Source organism: Eucalyptus grandis, chromosome 8, assembly GCF_016545825.1.
Source record: "Eucalyptus grandis isolate ANBG69807.140 chromosome 8, ASM1654582v1, whole genome shotgun sequence".
Lineage (NCBI taxonomy): Eukaryota > Viridiplantae > Streptophyta > Magnoliopsida > Myrtales > Myrtaceae > Eucalyptus > Eucalyptus grandis.
The window spans coordinates 26253377-26268936 of record NC_052619.1 but is presented as its reverse complement, the minus strand read 5'-3'; the positions used below and the strand labels follow the sequence as shown (position 1 = coordinate 26268936).

Below are 15560 nucleotides of genomic sequence, written 5' to 3'. Positions count from 1 at the left end.
ATGATTGGATAGTATGAATTGAGAGTGGATTGTGAAAAATAGGGATATTATTATTATATTAATTTTCGGAATAAATTTTATTATTTATTAAAATTCGAAAATTTCGTCGGGACCCTAAACTCTCGAATTTTGTGCCGATCGCTCTTGTGTATTTAGAATTTGAATTTGATGATTGATTGTGGCAAATTGAGTGTGGATTGTGATAAATATTGATTTTATTCATAAAATCCCAAGTGTCGAGTTCGGCATTGAAATTGGATTGTTAATGGTTAATATCGTAATTGGATTATCTGAGTGAAATGTAAAGTATCCAAGGATCGGTATCGAATTGTCGTGTGCTAGTTGAAAGGCTCGGGTCGCAGTAGTGGCTAAGCTGACTAGATCCTTATTCTCGCAAGAAATGCCGTCAAGAGAGTGACGTGGCTCGGGTCGCAGAGTGACGGGACCGACCGGACCTTTATTCTTCTAGAAATGCCGTCGATAGAATGACGTGGCTTGGTCGCAGATAGTGGTGGGACCGACTGGACCTTTATTCTTCTCGAAATGCCGTAATGTTAATAGATAGCCAACTGTGAGTAGGCTATGCTCTCGTGTGGCAGTGAATAATAATTGGAATGCATGCTAAGTGCGATCGTGAATTATATGAAAGTGATGGCGTTCCAATTGTTTGAATTATTATTACTACCTAAGATTGTGTGATACAATTGTGCTAACTTGCAGGAAGGAATTGAGGCGAGGTAAGTTCTCTGTGTGATGTAGCTAGGTCACCCGGGGCGTATTTTCTTTCTAATAGGGGTTTAGGGGGTTGAACTTGCTGAGACGTTATCTCGTGGTTATTGAGGGTGCGCATGGTTTCATTTCCTTTCCTTTTCTTCCCGGGAACGAAAACAAAAAAAAAAAGTGTTTTACGTTCCTAAACGGTTTCGAACAAAAGAACGCGTTTGGTAAGTGTAAAAAAAACTGTTCTTGGAATAAAAAAGAATAGAAACATGTTTGGTAATGCAGTCAATTTCTGTTCTTAGAATAGAAAAAGAACAAACACGTTTGGTAAACGACAAAACAATTTGTCTACATTTCGTTTGATTTGTTCATAAGTTGCATTTTCTGCTACAACAAGTACATAATAATGCTACATAAAGAATGCACCATGAAATTCAGCCAACACAAGGCAGCATTACCCTTGATTATACCTTCTTACGATGCCGCACAACCATGCTGCACCCCGACTTCAGCTAAAATCTCCCCCTTGGTGGTGAAATCGTCCTTCAACGCCCTCACCACGTGCTTCACCAGCCTGTCCATTCCACATCACCATGAGCAACAAAATAACAATCGAAGGAAACCACATCACCAGCCTATTCATTCAAAATCACCAGCCCCTGTCCACCTCGCTAGAGCTGCAAAGCGAAGCTCGCTCGCGCAACTCTCTAGCCGCTGCAACACCTTTGCTCGAGCCGCTGCAGCCGCTGGAGTCGAAGCTGCAGCTCGCTGAAAAGCTCGCTCTTTGCTCCAAAGAACCGCAACTCGAGCTCGCATTTGCTGCCGCCGAGCCGCTCAAATTCTTGGAGTCGAGCTGCAGCTCGCTCGAGCTCATGCTCCAGCAGCTGCAACTCGAGCTCGCAGCAGCTCGAGCGAGCGAAGGGGAGGCAATGACGAGCTGCAGCTCGAGCGAGCGTTGCTCCCCTTCGGCGCGGCAGATCCGGGCGAGCAACGCTCGCTCAAGCCTTGAGCGAGCAATGCTCGCCTGCATCTGCAGAGATCTGGCCGAGCAACGCTTCGCTCGAGGGACGGCTCGCCGCGCCGAAGGGGGAGCAAGTTGCCGACCCGAAGAAGGAGCGCCGAAGGGGGAGCGACGCCGACCGGAGGAGGAGGGCCGAACGGAGAGCAACGCTGACCGGAAACGTACTGAGTCGCCGGAGTGAGGAGTCGCCGGAGAGTTAGCCGAGTGGGAGCCGCCGGAGAGATGGAAGACACGCCGGAAACGGAAGAACGAAGCTTCAGCCGAGAGGAGCGACGACGAGCACGCACGAAGAGTTCTTCTTCGCTTTGTTCCGAATTTGTTCTTTTGTTTCTTTCGTTTTTGTTCTTTTGTTCCGTCGAAGAAGTGTTTCTTTTCAAAAGAAACAACTTTTTTTTGTTTCTTTTTTCTGTTCCTATTTCGTTCCAGAAACAAAAAAACAAAAAAGGAACAAAAACGCAACCAAACGCGTTTCTGTTCCTTTTTTGTTCCCGGGAACACTTTCCGTACAGAAGTGTTCCGGAAACACTTTCCGTACGAAGTGTTCCGGAAACACTTTTTTGGAGTGTTACCATGCACGCCCTGAATAACCATTTCAGGTCCCTGGTGGACGGAGTGGCCAGATAGCTTTGGTTGGCCTGGAGGAGTTGCAGAAGTGAAGTCATCAGGACTGGAGGACGTGTCCAACTTGTAGGTCGTAAGACAGCTCATTTTTAAGAGCCGGTCTTTTGTAGACTTTTGGCTGTAGGCTTCTGTTTGTAATTCCATTGAATTATGTAAGTGTTATATTGTGGTTTTGCTTCCTGCTTTTTATCCCGTATTTCATTGTCAGGGGTTTTATAATACGTTCCGCTTGCGCAATAATAAACTTATGGGGTCGGTGGCACTACCTGGGAATGTCGCATTTGCATGACCATGGTGGTATGTTGGCGCGCTCGAGGTTCGGGGTGTGACAAAGATCACTGCTTTTGAAGATAAAAGAGGGGAGCTAACTTCTATGAGCCTGTGTATGATAATCTTCCAGTGTTGGTTGAATCTTAAAAGAGCCATTTTTGCCGCATCTAACTAATTGTCTTTCATTCCATAGGATATTGTTGCTGATCGCCGCTGATCCTACCATTTTTTTTTTCATTAGCAATAATCTTCCTCTGCTTGCGTATATCATTGTTAATTCTCCTCCTCTTCCTCTTCAGATACCCTTTTTCATTATTGTCGCACCCCATCCCCGCAACTACATTCCGACCAAGGAGAGAGCGATCCAATCTTTCTCTAGCCAGCACTAGCAAAAAGCATGCTCACTCTCTTTTCCGATATAGAGATTTACTCATATTGCACAAAGAAGTTACTAAGTGCAATTACTTTGTATATTGACACTTACTTTTTCAATCTTATAAGTCACTAGCGAAACAAGAAGTTTATGATTACAGGGTTGTTAAAAGTTGCTCGATGTCTTGAAAAATTACTGATAAAATGAGATTTTACTTATTACTAATAGAAGCACACATGCTTTTTCAGTATAAGAAGTAGCTAATAAGGATAAGAAAAATTGTTGTAATTACTTCTGGTATTTTGGTACCAACTAAATTAGATGAAAGCTTACTCACCAAGTAGAGGTTAGGTGACAATAATAGCAAATAATTGTGCACTTCAAGCTTTCATGATCATGATTATACAACATCATATTTATCATTTCACATGAATCATAATCAATATGAAAAAATCTATTGCTCGATGTGATGTGTCATGCATATCTCTTGAACCAACCATTGAGTCGATCAGGCATTGATTTGCTTCGGGTTTCACTTGGATGCGGCCCCTAAATCCAGTTGCTTAGCTTCTTCCACAAATTGAACTCAATTTGCATCGAATTTTGGATGAACCGGGTCAAATGCCCAACGATGTGACTTGCTTTTTTAATGACCTCGCCGCCATCCAATCACATAAACCTCTCAAACCAACCATTGGGCCAATCAGGCCTAGATTTGATTCAAGTTTAAGTCAGATTTAGGCTTCAAGATCGGGTGGTTGCTTCACTTCTTCGAGAAAAATTGAATTCATTAGCGTCGAGTTATGAATTGATGGGTTCAGTGGTCTGACGATGCCGAGCCACTGTTCTTAACGACCTTGATGCTCACACAGCGATCGACAACATCAAAACTCTTGTTGGGGAGCATGTCGATACCACAAAGACAGTAGTAGCCCGAAAAAGGAGTACAGTTGCGCTGTTGTCTGCAAACCTTTTCCCTTTCTTTTTTCTATGTTCTGTTTCTTTAAACGGAAATGCATTTGGTTCTTCATACGTACACTCTGTATTTCTTGTATGTAACATTTACGGAAAATTTGAGTATATACACTTGTGAGATACACTTTTCATGCGCACATTTTTTTCATATTAATTACTAAATTTCGTGCACGTTCTACATACATGAGCGCTTATTTTATTCCTTGCACAACGTCATAATATATTAGTAATTTTAAATTGGAGGACAGAATAATTACTAGATTTTTTTCCTCTTTATTACCGCTTTATGAATTCCTTTCAAGAAAGCAAACACTAAATGAACACTTTTGGCGTTTTTTAGTAAAAGCAAACCACATTTTTTAATAACGATTTAAAAAAATTAAGGTATTTGATTTAATAAAAGTCCATGCGCTTAGATTAAAAATCAAGTAAATGATTGATGTCATTATCTAAAAAAGAAAGAACGTATTAATATCATGAAAAATCATAAATCCCAAATTCTATCAAAAAATATTTGTCACAAATTTATCTTCTATTAGTTTCTATTAAATCGGATTAATATTATAAAAAATCACAAACTAGTGAACATGTGACAAATAAAGAGTAAAACCTTCGATTTGTACATCCGTCAATTGTCGAGTGTCATTCAAGTTAGCAAATTGATAGTAATATCTAACAAAAATTAATGAGATCAAATTTGTCATAAGTCTAATAATTTGAGAATTTTTTTTTTTCTGGTGGAAAAAGTAAGAAATAGTCTCAAACACTAGCAAAAATAATCCATAAAACTGTCTTCCCAGCAGCGACGTTCGAATTCAAAAAAAGTCACTCACATTTTCCACCATATTCCCCACTTTCACGTGACCTTTTTCTCACTCCCCCATGACCCCAAACTCCCACTCCACTCCAACCAAGCAATGACGCTCGGCACCGCCGCCCTTTCCCTCCTCCTCCTCCTCCTCCTCCGGCCCCCCCACCCGCCGCCTCCGCCGCCGACCCGCCCCTCGACTCCCTCCTCCCCTCCGACGCCGTCACGCTCCTCTCCTTCAAGTCCCGGGCCGACCTCGACAACCGCCTCCTCTTCGTCCTCAACGAGCGCTTCGACTTCTGCCAGTGGCGGGGCGTGAAGTGCGCCCAGGGCCGCGTCGTCCGCCTCGCCCTCCCCTCCTCCGGCCTCCGCGGCTCCCTCGCACCCGCCACCCTCTCCCGCCTCGACCAGCTCCGCGTCCTTTCCCTCCGCAACAACTCCCTCTCCGGCCCCCTCCCCGACATCTCCTCCCTCCCCAACCTCCGCTCCCTCTCCCTCGGCCTCAACTCCTTCTCCGGCCCCTTCCCCTCCTCCCTCCTCTCCCTTCGCCGCCTCCGCGTCCTCGACCTCGGCCGCAACTCCTTCGCCGGCCCGATCCCGGGCCAGATCACCGCCCTGGACCGGCTCGACACCCTCCTCCTCGACGGGAACCGGTTCGGCGGCGCGCTGCCGCCCCTCAACCAGACCCTACTCAAAGCTTTCAACGTCTCCGGGAACAGCCTCACCGGGCAGATCCCCACCACGCCGACTCTGTCCCGGTTCGACCCGTCGGCGTATGCCGGGAACCCGGGGCTCTGCGGCGAGGTGATCAACAAGGCGTGCGCGTCGGGCGCCCCGTTCTTCGGGCCCACCTCCTCGTCCTCCGGCGGCAATGGGAGCAGCTTCGTGCCGGCTCCGCTGGCGCAGAGCGCGCAGTCTCAGAACGGCGTCGTCGTGTCGCCCGTGTTTTCGTCGCCGAGGAAGCCCAAGAGAACTGGTGCTATCCTGGGCTTCGCGCTCGGGGTCATACTGCTGGTTTCGGCATTGTTGATCGTCTTCATCCGGTGCAAGGCCCGGAAACGCCACACCCATGCGAGCCGGAAAGAGCCCGCGGAGCCCGAAGAGCCCGTTGTTCAAGCGAGAGCCGTGAGTCCTGCCTCTCCGAACTTGATCACGGAGCAGCGAGAGAAGTACAACAGCAAGATTCAAGAGGCTCGGCAGAGAGTTGAGAGGAGTGGGTGCTTGGTGTTTTGTGCAGGAGAGTCGCAGCTGTTCACGCTGGAGCAGCTCATGATAGCATCCACCGAATTGCTCAGCAGAGGCACGATCGGGACGACGTACAAGGCCGTGCTCGACAACCAGCTGATCGTGACCGTGAAGCGCTCAAAGCGGGCAAGACGGCGGGCACGAGCGAGGAGGCGTTAGAGGGGCACATGGACTCCGTGGACTGGTTGAGGCGCCCGAATTTGGTGCCCATGAGGGCTTTCTTTCGGGCCAAAGGGAGAGGCCTGTGGTCTTTGATTATCAACCCAATGGCAGCCTTTACAATCTCATTCACGGTATACACATTTTACTTATTTTGCGAATACCATTTTGATCATTGATTCGATTCTTTTAGCATGTACGAGACGTTTTGTTTCGTTCATTGAGCATCAATAAGTTTGGCTTGGTTTCTTTTGAGGTCTCTCTTTGTTGGGTTTGTCGGATGAGTCGTATTAGGAGACTTTTATAAGTGTTCAGTTACATCAAAGGGCCTACTTGGGAAGATGGGTTGGCGTCTGCATTCGGTTAGAGCCTGCCGTTTGTTTGTCAGTGCAGTGGGGTGGTTCCCGGGGTGCTATTTTTCCATTACTGGCCATGTTTTGGAGTACGTGCCGCAACACGTTGCCGCTTTTTCGAACTCTCATTTATGCATTTTCCTTCTCTTTTGTAAGGAAGAAGAGACATTTCTTGTTGACTTCTTGAGAAATGCTGGAAATACGGAGTAGATTATCAAATTCAGTTTAGTAATGGGGTGCACTCACTAGTATTGTCGCCTTCAACATTCCTTCTAAAAGAAAACAAATGTTGGTCTAAAAGATTATTCTCAGCAATACACTGTTGTTTGATTGCAATTTGCTCGTCGATCTCCGTTTGCTGTCGATCACATTCTTTTAGAATCTTGTCATAGTCTTTGAAGTGCCTCTTCAAAAGTTGTCCTTTCTTTTCCTTGTTGGACCTTTTGATGGCAAGTTGGCGATCGACTTCAGCTAGTTGTTCTTGAAGTTTCCTCTTCTCCTCCAGAAGTTTAGCCTCCTCATCGAGAACGACTTGGAAGAGTTGGTGACTTTCCTTTGTCACGGTTTTTTGTTCCGCTAGCTGAATTTTCAAGGGATTATATGTTCTTTCCTTCATTGTCGACACAGCGATCTTGTCATAATTTTTATTGAACTTAGTATTCCTTCTGTTGAAGAGAGTCAAGAATTCTTCACACTCCAATTGGAATCCAGGGGTCCTAGGAAAATACTCCTTGCCAGTATTCAATTCCGAGAGTAGAGCTTTAACTTTGGATTCCATGCTTGGTTCAGAGATGATTTCCGAGAATCCACCCTTGGTGAGTGCATAGAACTCTACCCATTTGGCTCTCACAACATCAGCAGCAGCAGGGAACAATGAACCAGAGTCAGTTCGAAGATTGTCACTAGGACATCTTGAATCTATCCAATTTAGAGCATCATTGATCTTCTCCAATTCAGCCATATCAAAGTCAGAAGAAGCAGTAGAAGATTCTTCAATCTTATCTAGCTGTACACTTAATGTATCAGTTGCCAATTCTCATGCTAATCCAACGGTCGCTCTCGGTTGTGTTGACATGTTGACAGGTGGAATCATTGATGGCTGTGGATTTGATGGACCAGTTGAAGCGACAGGTGCCTCTGGTGCAGAAATTTGAATCTTTGAAGAAGATGACACTGATGGCCACACAGCGGTGTCAGTTCCTGAACCTGTAGATAGAGGTCACCAGGAAGGTTGATCTCACATATTCCATTATTTAGATCACCAATACTTAATGTGTAGTTACTATAATCACTACCATCAGAATCATAGTCACTGCAATCATTGCCATCATAGTCACTATAATCGCAACCTTGTTCTGCTGGTACATGCGGTGGTTGAGCTTTTGGGGATTGGACCTGAGGAGCTGAATCGACATCAGCAGCAACACATTCTTCAGGCAAATTTTGCTCGGCATTGATATTGGCATTGATGTTAATATTCGATGAACCTGCTCCATGCCCATTAATAATACTGACGACGTCAACATTGATGTCTTCAAGTTTAGGCACGATATCTCTGTCTTTAACGTCTGTACTGATGTCGACTCTCGGTGAAGATAGCCCCACACCCTTCTTACCCCTAAAAAAGGGGGCAGGATTTTCTTCTCTTTCTTCTTCTCGCCTTTCAACAATCCTGATTCCTATCAATCGTTTGCACGCTACTTTAGTAGGAGTCATCTTTGTACGTTTTACTACCACCGCATAAAATAAAACATGACGGGGAATTAGACCAAAAAGGGAAGGATGACAAGCAAAAGGGTCCTTACCGGATTTCTTCTTCGCATGCATTTGTAAGGTTCCATTCTCTTGACTAATCAAGGAACTCTTTATGAGAATTTGTATCTCAATAGCCGTGTCAAAACTACAACCATTGAGAACTTTCTCTTTGTACACTGAACTCTGCCTGCTGGGAAAACAGGTGCTGTCGAAAAAAATCTCCTTCGCATTTCGCAGCAAACTTTCCCATTCATGATCTGCTCTACCACATACGGAAGAACCAAACACCTCAAGTGCTGAAGGAAGTCCTTTAGCATAGTGTAGAGCCCTGTCTATCAGATCTCTTCTTATTACTGTTTTATTTCAGTACTTGGAAAAGCATGCCGGCAAAAAGGTCAAGAGATTCGTCGTGTCTGAGAGTTCTGACTTCATAGATATAATTACAATCTCCCCGAGCAGTTAGCAGATCAATTTCTCTTGTTGTGACAATTATTATATTTCTTTTACCGAACCACTCATAATCTCCGGCTAAAACATTTAACTGGTGTGCATCATGAACATCATCAAGAACAATGAAAACTTTTTTATTACGAAGTCTATCTTGAATCAACCGACTTCCACCATGAACATTGAAGATTATTAATTCCTTTCCGAGTAGCTCCCATAGCAAGTTTTTCTGCAAACCAACCAAATCATTGGAATTTTTGGAATTTTCTCCAACAACCAAGAAACTAGAGTCCCTAAAAACATCATTATAAATGGCTTTAGCAATGGTTGTCTTCCCTACACCTTCAAGTCCCCACAATCCTACCATAAGAACATCTTCCTTGGACCATAAATTTAAGATACTTTTAAGCTCATGTACTCGGCAATCTATCCCAACCAGAAACTTGGCTACATTTAATGGCACTCAATCTAGCTGAGACGAGATCTCCTGTACGTTGTATAATCCCCGCTTCACATCTGGCAATGGTAAATTGGTAAATTCACTGAAATTGTTTTTAGAGCAATCCAAAGAAATGAATAAATATTCAAAGAAAATCACAGAGGAAGAAACTAGTCCACGATATATTTGAAGATTAATGTCCAAATATGTTTAGCAAAATGCCCGTGTTTGCACGAAAGACCCTCCAACTCACAGTAAATGGGGTGGAGCAGGGGAGCGCCAGCTTCGTATACTAACTGCTTGTCCGAATTGGAAAGCCAAAGTCCACGAAAATATACTTCTATAGATTTCTGAGTTAACCTTTTTTCTAAGATTAAATTTTAATCTTCTTCTTGCGCTATTGTTGATACTCCCGGTATTGGTCAGGTTACTGCAAAACGGCATGGAAATGCGCATGTGATTTAGCCAGAATGCTTGAACTCAAATGATGTAACTTGTCTGTTGTTTTAAATAAAAATGATCCTTGATTAATGGCATAAAAAATTAGGACATATTAGTATGGGCTCTATCTCAAAGCTTTCTAGGCTTAGTTCGGTCCGTGGCTTACCTAATTTTAAATTTAATAAGGATCAAGTTTGTGATGCTTGGGTTAAAGAAAAATAAACAAAAATGTCTTTTAAATCTAAGAAGCACGTTAGCACCTCTTAACATTCGGAATTGCTACATATGAATTTTTTCATCCTTCAAAATCTTTCAATCGTTGGCCTTAACTCATAATTTTTGAAACTTTTAATGTCGATCTTGAGGTTGGGACTCCTAGAGTTCTAACCGACTGCCAATTTGAAAAACAAGGCTGGGTGCCCTGCTAGCCAGATGCCCGACCAATTTACCTCCGGACTCTGGGTTCCTATAGCTTTGTAACTTGGATTTGTCTGCTCAATCCAACAAGTGTCCAGGCCATTTTTAGTCGGACACCCGGAACTCTCGATTGAATAACTTTTAGCCATTTGATGTGTTAATACCGATTAAAGTTGAAAACAAACCTAAAAGTTAGGTTCCTCTAATCTATAATCAAATTCTTTTAATATAATTTTAAATAAATTTACTAAGGTAGCTCATTGTTTTGGGTAATTATGTACACTACCAATAGTCGCAAGATCCCTCTAGTATACGCTTCGCAGTCAAATTCTTAAGAGATGAATCTTGTAAGAGTGTTTCTTTAAAAGAGGCACCGTACTTGTAAAGGAGTGATGGCTCCATTGTATACCGACTTTTGTATAAGGTTTCAAGTGTAGTGGATGAAGCATAACTCTCAAACGGTCTTAGGGAGTGGAGTGGCCATCAGTTTAGGCTGAACCATTATATATCGGCTAAGCATTCCTCTGTCTCTACCTCTTATTTACATGCATATTATGAGTTTCACAAATTGCTATTGCCAAACTTAAATTTATGTGAATATACTGGATATTGCAGTGCATATTCTACATATTTGGGCCAAAAGTTGATACATCCCGTCAATACAATTCTTGTTTTTAACAACTTTTTGATTTTCTAAGTCATTAGCCTGATCATAATATTCATAAAAAGAATCATGCGACTCACCTATTGAGCCGTTTTTAAGGTATTAAGAAAGCAAATGGATATATATTTTCTATATAGCTTTCACATACTTGATCATGAAATGCTCACCACCAGAATCAAAGTGAAAAATAATGTTGGGAAAAGTTATATGGGGGCGTGTCAAAAAGAGGTTGACCCAAATTGATGTATGCCAAGATGGTGGAAATTCAAATAATTGAGAGCAATCAAGAGCTCCAGCCTCTTTAATGTTCTTTAGAAGAAAATGCACTATGTCTGTTCACTTTGCTTGAAGTTATCCTATTTTGGGTGTTTACACTCAAATTTTTGTCAACGTTTTTGATATCCATTTATTTACAAAAATTAAAAAAAGATAAAAATTTAAAAAAATGGATGAACGAAAAATGAAATTAAAAAATAAAAAAATGAATAATAACAAATCCAGCGGGCCGATGTCGTCCACCCACTTGGCAAAAATTTCGGCCTAATGAGCCCATCATTTTCGCCCCACCCTCATTTCCCTTTTTTTTTAGCCCACCAGAGCTTTAAAAAAAAAAAAAAAAAGAGAGAGGACCCAGCCCATGTCACTTCTTCCTCTTGCGCGAACGCGCGTCCGTGAGGGATGGGAGCGTACAGCGACCACGACGGAAAGGCGTGAGCAGCGTCTGTGAGCGCCCGTGAATGAAAGAGGAGCGACGGACGAGTGACCCAAGCATGGCCAAACCTTCTAGAAGACTGCTGAGCTGGAGACAGCCATAACAGAAACAAGATTCCATGCTGAGAGGCAAAAGGGGCATGCTCGACGTTCGCTGCGACACGTCCTCTGTCCTGTTTTCGGCGCTCCTCCCTCCGCCCCTCGCCGGAGAAGATGACGGACGGCCTCCTCGATCTTCATTCCTCCTTCGTCGTTCTCAGTCGGCCAGAGGCCGCCGTTCGTCTTCAATCGCCGGCCACCGCGGTTCTTCGCATCTGAACTCCAGAAAACAGAGCACACACCAAGAAAGCGAGCCAGCAATCAATCAATCTGTTGCGAGGAGGAAGCGATCGTTATCGTCCCGCAAGCAGAAAGCGTAGCCGTCACGGATGCCTTCGTTCTCGCGTCGCTCGGGCATGGCGCTGAGGAATCGATTTTGTAAGAAAGTGATCGAGAAGCTCACTGATCGTGTTCAAACAGCGCCATGATCGTGACCACGGATTTTGGAACCTTTTTTCTCTCTCGGACGGTCTCACCAACGCCTTCTTCTCTTTGAACGTTTCATCTTAGCTTCTTTATATCTATGGAGCTTCGTCTCAGATAGGCTCACAGCGACGTACTCGTTCAATTCCGGAGATTTCCACGCTAAGCCAATCCACCGGTTAGCGAACATTATTACTTGTCTTCTTCTTCACTGGTTGCTATCTTCATCTGGAGCTAATTACAGACGAATACATCTATCGACTAACTTCATCGCAGGATATCGTCCCTGTATTCTAACGAGAATTGATTCAGTCGCTGTTCTGCGTTGTTTAATCGAGAGAGTCTTATGGTTTGATTGTTTGCTATTAGTTTCAGATTCATTGATTTCCTTCTATTGATGCTTAGCTGAGCGTCTCATGTCATATTGCTCTTCTTTGTTTGGTATTTTTGTCTATCGAGCACTGCGCTCATTATGCTCGACACTTGTTTGACTAAGTTTCTAAACCGTAGAAGCATGATGGTTTCCGGTGTTTGGATGATTGTCGTTTCTTGCTTGACTTGGAAGTTTTTCATGGCATGTTATACTTGTTTGTTCTCGATTCACACATCATTGAATGTCATTCGGAAATTGCTAATCGTTCGTATTGTGCTCTTGGTTTACATGGATTGAAAGTGTTTTGGACTAGATCTAGGGACAAAGATGCTGATCTTGACTGTCTCGTTTCAATTCAGTATCGAACTTGATTCGATGCCACTTTATTCATACATTTATGTATGGGGATGCAGGAGAATGTTGTAGTGAATTGGTGATGAATTTTGAGCACTCAGGCCATGTAACAGAATCTGAACTTGTGAGAATTGAGATCTTGTTTGATGCTGGATCACAGCCTTGTTGTGTTATTGGAAGTTTATCATAGGATTCCATTTACCGAAAGGTTCTACTGATACTTGGTCTTACGTGATTAATTGTCTTCACATTGCAAGATGGATCAGGAAATTCTACAATTGGACCTCGATTGTTTACAGAAACGTGTTAGAATTTGCTAAATTTTGTCGAGATTGAGACTCATTTCGCCATGAATACAAATCTGAGCATGCCTTTTCGTACGTCTTGTTTTCTACGTTTCTCTTCATTTCATATTCCAGTGGATGTTGGTGGCGCTCGCTGATGAGAAATTGCTGGATATAGAAGATGGATACCATTTGTCATCTGGTTCTCCGAAGCATTTCTTGAGGAGCTGCGTTCGACCATTCCTTGAAGTCTAGACGTGTCCGCTAAAGATTGTTTGAGCTCGACAAACAAAAAAACCAGGGTAATACTCTGTAAGCCTTTGATACGAGAAAGTGGGGCCACTTGTGGTGATTTTCCGAGATGGATATGTGTGGGTATGATGTTAATTAATGGTTAAGGTATGATTAGTGGATGTTGATAGTGTAAATGCGATTTCTAGACTGATTGCGCGATGTTGATGATATGATGTATATTGCTGATTTTCATGATGTGATCAACTAGAGAATGCTAGTAATCTTCATTAGCTCCATTTTAACATATCATACATCATCATATGATGTCGATTGCATGCTAAAATTGTGCTGCAGTCTTAGGTTTAGAATCTGAACTCTGAATGTGTTCTGTTCTGTCTGATTTGGCTGTTTTGTCGAATTTCTATAAACTTTTATGATGCGATTTATATGTTGATGGCCCACATGGAATTTTTTTTTCACGTCTAGGTTTAGGTCATATAAAATTTTCATAAAAATTTGAGATGATTTAATTGGTACGAACACCATTCAAAGAGACGTGCTGGTTTCTGGAATTTTAATTTCCAGTTTGACCTTCACGTACTCTCTGATCTTTACAAAATTTTGTGTTTATAATCTCATGTTGCTTCCTCCATGAAAAATGTTCATCACATCTATATCTGTATTGACAAGATTTTTCAGAAAATAAAAAGTTCATTTGCTATTTTTAGCCATCCTCCTAAAGTTGCAGTAATATTCTGGAATTTTGGTTCACAGTCAGACCTTCATGCATTCCCAAAATTTTATAAAATCATACATTCAAGATTTGAAAACATGTTCTTCATGAAATTTTTAGACAAGATTTCAAGCTTTGTTTTGACATTAATTCCATTGAATCCAGAGCACATTAGGGTATTCAAAAGGCTTGATCAGTGGACCTGGTCAATTCGCGCCCAAGTCTTCCTGAATACACGGTGTGACTTTGCATTTTTAATGAGATCAATGCCCTTCTCTTTTTTTGAAAATCCTCAAAACATCAAAGTTGAAGCCAACTTCCAACCTTTCATATGACGTTAGTTTCATTAAGATTGAAGCTAGTTTAGTCATTCTTAGGGTTTGATAAGCGTGCATGGTCAATTTGCACCCGAACCCTGAAGTTAATCTTCTTAGGACTTCTGAATTGGTTTCATCATTTTTAATGAAGCTAAAGTCCCCATTTGCAAATTTATCAAACATGAAACTTGTTCATCTCCGTCTCAACTTGATGCATGCAAATTTTTGGATCTGTATTCCAAGGTTTGATGGCTTCGAAATCACATTTGAATGGGGTCTGCTCCGTTTTCCATAATAGAGTTTGTTCTGACATCCACATGTAGATAGACTTTTTTTGCATTAATCCATTGTTTATTCCATAGAACTCAAAACTGAGAATTTGTTTAGCACATTTCTATTCTACATGCACAAAAATTTTCATTAATTTTCAAAGTTGTCTGGCATTTCTTCCAAATATCCTCATGTTCAGACCCCAAATCCTGAACCCCTTTCTGTAAATCTTCCGTTTCGGGTCAAATGACTTAGAATCAGTTTAATTGGTCTTTTGAATATTTGTTATGCATATCATTAGCTTTCCAATGGCATATGGATTGTATCGTTTGATGATCATTTGGTTGCTATGGCATTAGTGAACATTTAATCAAGTTAGGGATACCAAAAGGGCACTAGTCTTAAGACTAATATAATCAATCTTCCAAATCTAAAGTCTTTGGTTGCGCAAATAATAAGATATCTTCTCATGTTTTACTCGGTTTCTAGCCGACCAAAATAAGCTAGTGGTGGCTGATTATTAAAAATTCATGTACGATTAATTGTTTAAAATTTGAATGCTCAATGTCACACAAGGTATGAGTTGGGAGAGCCCGAGTCAATGAAAGCCATCGGCGCAAAGTTGGAAATACTGCTAAATCTAATTCCCTTCTTACTTACTGACGTCTTGCATCGCATGCCACTAGTCATCATGTGAAACCATCTTGGTTTTAATATTTTGTTTGTTTGACCATCTTGCTTTTATTTTTTGTTTTCTTGTTTTGCAAAAAAATAAATGATTTGGATAATATTTTCTTTAAAGAAATCACTTGTATTGCTTATAAATAAATGAGCGTTGAATATTTTTTTATCATCCATGAAAACATCTAAACAAAAATTGTTGTTGATAGTGCGACTTTAAATGACACAAATGATTATTTTTAGAAATATTATTTTCTAGATCAATCATTTTTATGAAATAAAAGAAACCTCCATAGTTATTGCTTCTCTACTAGGCCAAACTTTCTCTTCAACACTATAACTCATCTTCATTATTCGCAGTGCAAAGTCGTAA

The 15560-nt window shown here is 42.0% G+C and overlaps 1 long non-coding RNA gene and 1 pseudogene across 1 annotated transcript; both read left to right on the top strand.

Annotated features, from left to right (window-relative positions):
* The first annotated feature begins 4018 nt into the window (after positions 1 to 4018).
* LOC120287096 lies at positions 4019 to 6667 on the top strand (annotated as a pseudogene).
* Positions 6668 to 11414: 4747 nt separating this feature from the next.
* Positions 11415 to 13490, top strand: LOC120287537. Its single transcript, XR_005545661.1, has 2 exons — positions 11415 to 12119; positions 13088 to 13490. It is a non-coding gene; the product is annotated as an uncharacterized LOC120287537 (long non-coding RNA).
* Positions 13491 to 15560: the final 2070 nt, after the last annotated feature.